This window comes from Ipomoea nil, unplaced genomic scaffold, assembly GCF_001879475.1.
Source record: "Ipomoea nil cultivar Tokyo-kokei standard unplaced genomic scaffold, Asagao_1.1 scaffold1612, whole genome shotgun sequence".
NCBI lineage: Eukaryota > Viridiplantae > Streptophyta > Magnoliopsida > Solanales > Convolvulaceae > Ipomoea > Ipomoea nil.
Window position 1 is genome coordinate 640,396 of NW_017618040.1, and position 7,522 is coordinate 647,917.

At 36.0% G+C, this 7,522-nt stretch overlaps 1 long non-coding RNA gene across 1 annotated transcript; it reads right to left on the reverse strand.

Annotated features, from left to right (window-relative positions):
* Nucleotides 1-5,037: 5,037 nt before the first annotated feature.
* Nucleotides 5,038-6,047, reverse strand: LOC109191015. The gene is made up of 3 exons (XR_002055848.1): nt 5,892-6,047; nt 5,503-5,790; nt 5,038-5,105 (listed from the first exon to the last, which is right to left on the reverse strand). It is a non-coding gene; the product is annotated as an uncharacterized LOC109191015 (long non-coding RNA).
* Nucleotides 6,048-7,522: the final 1,475 nt, after the last annotated feature.

Genomic DNA, 7,522 nt, shown 5'->3' on the forward strand with positions numbered 1-7,522 from the left:
CCTTCCGTTTGTCCTTTTTGAATTTCTTCTCTTTCGACTTGTACTCAACCTGTGGAGAGTTAGAAGTATTCGAATTTTTGTTCACCTTGGGCTGTGGACATTCGGCCATAAAATGTCCAGGCTTTCTACAATTATAACACAGATTTGTGTTATCTTCGACCGGTTCCCTTCTTGATCTTCTATTTTCTCGAAAAGAATTTCCTTGCGGTGATCATTTGTTCTTTCGCATGAACTTCTTGAATTTCCTAACAAATAAGGAAAATTGTTCGTCAGATAAAAAATCATTATTTACGACTGACCTTGATGTAGACGGTTGATCGGCCATTAATGCGGATGTTCGTTCATCACGTTCTTCTTCAACTCGTGTCTTCATCTCGAACTCATACGCCTTTAGATCACTAAAGAGTTTATCCGTAGATAATGTCCTTAGATCTCTATGATCGCGCATTGCGGTCACCTTCATATCCCAATTTGTAGGTAGTCCGCGTAACACTTTGAGCGATATTTCCTTCTGGGTAATGGTCTTTCCCAGATCCGTGATTTCTCCAAGTATTTTGATCAATCGAGCTTCCATGTCGGTGATGCTTTCGTTCGGTAGCATTTTGAAATCTTCGAACCTTTTCATGGCGATGGTTAGTTTGTTGTCTTTTTCTTGTTCGTCGCCTTCACCGATGCTTATGAGCATGTCCCATATTTCTTTTGCCGTGGTGCACTTTCGAATTTTTGGGAATATGGTGTCATCGACCGTTTTGAACAAAATGTCCTTGGCAATATTGTCCAAGTTATTTCGTCCTCTGTCTTCCTTTGTCCACTCCATTTTTGGCTTTGGAATATATCGTGGAGCATTTGGATCTCGTGGGGTAGCAGTATTAGCTTCCATAATTTGGATAGGGCCTTTTGTGATGACTTCCCACATTTCATCATTTAAAGCAGATAAGTGCACCTGCATACGTATTTTCCAATCATCAAATTTATCAAGTGGGAAAAAGCAAATTTTGAGCAAGAACCATATCTCTCTTCATTTTGAAGTTTTCGAGATCTGTCTAGCAGTCAAGAAATGACTCAAATAGACAACCGCTCTGATACCACTTGTTGGTCCCGAAAGGGTGGTGAGAAGTCTAGAGGGGGGGGGGGGGGTGAATAGACCTCTCTAACTTTTCAAACTACTTTTGCAAACAACACTTTGTAACTTCAACTCTAAGTAACAAGCATAAACAAGTATAACAACTTAGAGTGTGCACAGCGGAATTGTAACGGCAAAGTGTTATGCTTTAAATTGTGTCGTGCTCAAGAGAGATTCTATACATGCATCACGTTAGAAACACTTGATATAGATGTAGGATGATGTATATAAAATTTCACTTGCATGCAAACGAGGAAACTATCAAACCCAGACAGATAAAGATACGCAATAAACCGTAACGGGTTAGTTCACAAATAATATAGGCATGCACGAAATATATATGAGCAGTAAGTAAATAGAGAGAGAGATTTATAGTGGTTCAGAGGTGGTGTAATCCTCCTAGTCCACTCTTCTCCTTTCACTTCAAGGAGGAAATTCACTATTCTTCAATCACCCAGATACAATAGTGAATAAGTGCCCAACGACACTTCTCCGAGTGTTTCGCACAAAGCTACACTCCACCAAGGTTTTTCGCAAGCTCCTCTTGTTACTCTGCCTTCCCGAGTACTTCGCACCAAACTGTACTCCTACACCACGAGAACTACGCACAAAGCTACGCTCTCACCGGGTTTTCACAAGCTCCCCTTGTTACTCTGCCCGTTACAACCGAGTGCTACGCACAAAGCTACACTCCAACTGGGTTTTTCACTCTCCCTAGTTACTCTACCCCTTTTCTACACTCAGTAGAAGATTTACAATGAAATACAAAGATTTTTCTCTCACTCAGACTTGAATTTGATCGTGTATAGCTCAATATATCACTTGATGATTGATTGGATAATTTTCTTTGTTGTACAAGTGTTTTCTGAATCTCTGTTGGATTTTTTTCATGTCTTCAAGTCTGCTTGGGCAATTTATAGCAGATGAAAGCTATTTGCCCGTTGATCAACTTTCGATCTCGATCGTCCATTTTGAATTGTAGTTGATCAATTAATTTTGCCAACTTGGTCTGCAAAAATCATTTCGCCGTCTGTCAGAAGATTTTGAGAAATCTCGTCGTTGCTCTCCTTTAATCTGACAAAGCTTTTCTTTGGAATGGGTAGGCTCCAATTTTGAATTTTCTCTGGCATGACTTTTGTTGAATTATTGATCTGATGTGCCAAGTTGATCAAATAATTTATCTGCTGATTCTTGCTTGAGTATTAAAAAAGATCTCCTTCGTATATCAACTTCTTCTTCTCCTTCGACTTCTTTTGCAGAAACAGAGCTTCAAAAAATGTTTCTGTCTAATTCTATCATGATGTCATAGCTCCTTTTGATGAAGTCATGTCCCAATAGTATATCATGTTCCACCTTGTATCATGGACTATATATCATGTTCCACCTTGTATCATGGACTATATATCATGTTCCATTTCTTATTATGAGCTAGCTATCATGTTCCACCTTGTATCATGGACCATGTATCACGTTCCACCTTGTATCATGGACCATGTATCACGTTCCACCTTGTATCATGGACCATATATATCATGTTCTATTTCATTTCATGAACTAGCTATCATGTTCCACCTTGTATCATGGACCATGTATCACATTCCATTGTGTGTCATGAACCAATATCATGAATTCATAAAATCGCTTCGGGTGGGAATCGAACTGTGGAACATTTGCTTTACTTCGCAAGGCTTCTTCCATCTCGGCTGGGTATCCAATTTATACAATCCAAGACTTAAATCTTTTGACTTATCTCCTTCACGTGTTCTCCACTAGCTTTATCACATTGTGATGTCATTACCCGATAGTCGTGACGTCATCACCCGATAATTCTCAACTATCACGATAAAAATTGTTCTTTCATGATAGTATTACCTGATATTACTATCATGATGACATCATCTCCTGATATTGCTACTTCACGATAGCAATTCATCTTTACACCAAAATTGCTTCTAATGAGAATCGAACTATGGATCACTTGGCATTAGGCATGCTTCAACAAGTCTTCTACCATCTCATCCATCTCAACCTTTGGTAACTTGATGCTTCATAAATCTGTTAAGCTATGATCCCGCTTTCATTTATTCTTCTTTAAAAACTGCTTTTTCGTAGACTTCATGTAGGCTTCATGGCAGTGGTGCACTATTCTTGGTGAACCAGAACTGACTAAAATAAAATAAAATTAGGGTCTACAAAATACATTTGGCTCATCAAAACTTATACAATATATTCCTAACAATAGTATTGCACGAGATTGCATAATGAGAATGATTAGCCGAGTTTGCTTATGAGTATGATTGCTTAGTTGCATTTTGAAGTCTTATATATCCAGTTTGCATGATGAGAACTTGAAAGCATGAAGATAGTTTTCGTATTGATTAATAGTATGAAATTGCTTGTAAGCATGAGTTCGTTATGATGAGTTTGTTGTGATACTTATGTGTTGGATTACTTATGTTGTTGAGTCATTTATATTGAAGCATGCTGTTGATATTATAGGTTGCAAGCATATAGAAAGTATGTATCTACAGTTGTCTATGTGATGAGTTTGTTTGATTTAGTATGTGAACAAATATTTTTCCAAAGTATATTCTATAGTACTTTACAGGGTTGAGTGTGGTTATACTTAGCTTCGTGTGAACGGGTGTTTTCCTATTTGTCTATATGTTGTTTGTAAAACCCCTTTCAGGTAGGCCCAACGTTTGAGAGATGATCGAGTTAGACTAGTCTAGTAGATCTACACTACAAGAAAAATCGCGAATTGCGACGGAATTTTTCCGTCGCGAATGGGCAATATTCCGTCGCGAATCGCGTTTCGCGACGGAATTTATTCCGTCGTCTATCGCCTTGTCGTTTTTTGGTAGACGATGGAATAATTCCGTCGCAACGTTTGGCGACGGAATTCGCGACGGAATATATCCGTCGCCATTTGGGGACGGAATTATTCTGTTGCGAATTCCATCGCCAATTTCGCAACGGAACTGTTTCTGTCGCAAATCCGTCGTTATTTCTAAACCGAATATTCCGTCGCCATATTATTTTTTCGGTCGCCAATTCCGTCGCGAATTTCGCAACGGAAATGTTTTCCGTTGTAATTCCGTCGCTTCATTGGCAACAAATATTCCGTCGCAAATTTTATATTCCGTCGCGATTCCGTCGCGTTTTTGAATTATTTTTAAATTTGATTGTAAACAGTAATGAATGTTTTTAAAATAAAAAATAACATAATTCTAAATTAAGTTATAATACTAATACATTACCAATCCACACTTAATACATAATATAATAGTCAATTCATGTCTAAACAACATAATAATACATTATCAATCCACACTTAATACATAATAGTCAATTCAAGTCTAAACAACATAATAATACATTATCAATCCACACTTAATACATAATATAATAGTCAATTCAAGTCTAAACAACATTAACAAACAACCATTAAAATCAATTGATTGGAGATGTAGGTGATGATGAAGTACCCGCTCTCCCGCCATCAATAGCATCAAGTCGTTGTTGCATAAGGAGAATAATTTCCTTCAAACTCTGAATTTCATGTTGTACATTTGCAGAAGTAGAAGTAGCATTGTCGGGTGGTCGCGATGTTGGTGTCATATTGCCAGAAGTGTTATCATTAGTTGGACCATGAACAACAGAACAACCATATGAACCAAGTCCATAAACTCTTCTTTTCTTATCGTGTCCACCAACCGCGTCATAGTATAATTGATTGTCATCCACCTGCTCCCCATTTTCTGCCAACATCTCCCATTGCGATTCAACTTGTTCCTAAAATATGTTAGAGATTTAGTGCAAAATATATGTAAAGGCATAGATATTTTAAAAACTTAAAACAAATTAAACTTACATGAATTTGTTTGGCTTTTTCAGCTATGAATGTTTGCTCATCGTGTTGTTTCGTATGTGTATGCCTGAATAGTTCATAATACGATGGACAATGACCCAATTGTCCTTCCTACAAATTATATTTAACAAACAAAAGCAATTATTAAAGTAAGAAAAAATTCGGCAGAGTTTCCTTTGTATATAAGACTATCTCCCTGTTCAATATATAATACAATTCAATTATAATCTCCAACATCAATCAATAAACACAATAAAACACAATCACAATCAACAAAAAACATAAAAGTTGGAGTCAAGTAAACTCTAGTTATTCATTTTACCTAGAATCCTCATTAAAAGATTTAAGCTAGTTCTTCCCAAATTAACTCTGCAGTTTCTACTCCTAAGTTCAATCAATCCTCATTATCAAATCATTCAAGTTCAAATAAATCTCAGGTTTCCATATCTTATTTTCATATAATACAAAACACATAATACTTATAACTTAAACAATTCAAATAACTTACAAGTTGAGCTGCAACTTTTACGTGAGGTGTTCATCCTGTGGTATGGGTAGATTGAGCAACTCCAGTTAAAACTCCTCCACGCCTATTTCTCTTAGCCAATTCTATTTTCTTCTTGCCCTCCTCAGAATTCCAAACATCATTCCATTTTGTCCATATTTCTGGTGGGACATAAGGAGGTCTTGGCATTTTCCTTATTCTGCTTATGTAATCAGCATATCTTCTTTTAGCCTTTATCTCCCAAGCATTATACACTACAGCAGTTTTAGTAGCATCCCACTCAAAAAATTTCTACAAAACACAATGTAAATACGAACTTACGTTAGACATGTAAACAAAATAACAATAATTCACTTTAGAATTAAAATACAATGCATGAGATTAAATATTACCTTGAATTCTTCCCAATAAAATTCAACTGTCTCAACACTAAGTTGTCCCCATGCATAACCATTGGGATCTATTCTTTCTTTGAACAACTTAGTAATTTTCCTAGCACATACATCTGAGCTAGTCAACCTATAAAAAGGAAAAGTCAAAATTTAAAAAATTAATATATACTCAAATAATAAATTTCATTTTAATTTAACTTACATATTATCCTTAACATCAATTCGTAGGCATCCATGCACTCCTACAGAGTCAACCATATCACCTTGTTGCCTAACTGCATCTTGTCCAACCTGACCATTATTAGTAGCCGTAGATGGCGTGGATGGTTATAAGGGTCTTGATGCTACTGTGGGAATCGATGCCGATGCCGATGTGTGACTTCCATTATGTGGTAGAACATTTATTGACAAAAGTCTAGCTGCAAAACGACCTCCACGTCCTCCACGTCCTCTTGGCATCTTTCCTACAAAAATATGAAAAGTGTAATATATATTAGTGTTTCATATAATATATATTTATTAAGCATTACTTTTGAATTACCTACATAAACTCTAATTTTCATAATCGTCGTCGTCGTCATCATCATCATCATAACAATCATTATCTTCATCTTCATTAGTTGACGAACTAGAGTCAAATTCAAGCTCATCATTTTCCTCTTCATTGTTATCTGAATTGTCGTCAGGAATGTCGAGATATTCCACATTTTCATCACTTAACCTAACGAAAGAATCATCATCCACAGTACTTGCAATTTCAGTTTCTTCAACTTCTTTTTCTTGAAAAGCAGTATCTTTCGTTTGGCCATTTTCCTTTTTGAAAGATTCTATCCATCCCCGAGGTTGAACTTTACACACAACTAACCAATTAACTTTATCTCGTCTCATACTAGGGTACGGAACAAAACAAACTTGAATAGCTTGCATTGCTAAAATAAATGGCTCAAATTTGTTAAACCATCTCCGTTGATTTATTTCAACCAAATTATACCGGTTATGAACCTTTACTCCAACATTAGGTGTTGGGTCATACCATTCACATTTGAACAAGACAGTGCGTTTAATTGGCAAGGCAGTATACTCAATTTCTAATATGTCCATCAACTTGCCATAGTAATCATCACATGTGCTACTTACACAAACACCACTATTCATTGTTGATTTATTCTCACCGTGTGACTCTGTGTGAAATCTATACCCGTTGAAAAAATACACAGGATACGATTTCACAGTTCTCAGTGGCCTTTTTGACAAATCACATATATACTTGTTCTCTATTTCATTTTGGCGTGCCTGTGCCATTGAAAAATTTACATATAAGAGTTAGATTTTAAGTAATTTAGAACCAAGAGAAGTAGTTGACTACAAGACTTACATAATTTTCAAACCAAGAACCAAAATTGAAATAAATAAATCCAGAATGCTAGAATAACATTCTCAAATTCACATTTGGCACAAACACAATTTAGAAAATAACTTACTGTTAGCATACATGCTTTCCTATTCCTATTCCTTGTTTCTCTGTCTAACTTTAAACAAACTTCAGCATATATCTATCTATCTATTTTATTATAATCAACATCAGATATGTTCATCATTAATTTTTTGTTTTTCCTAAAAATGTATTGAGT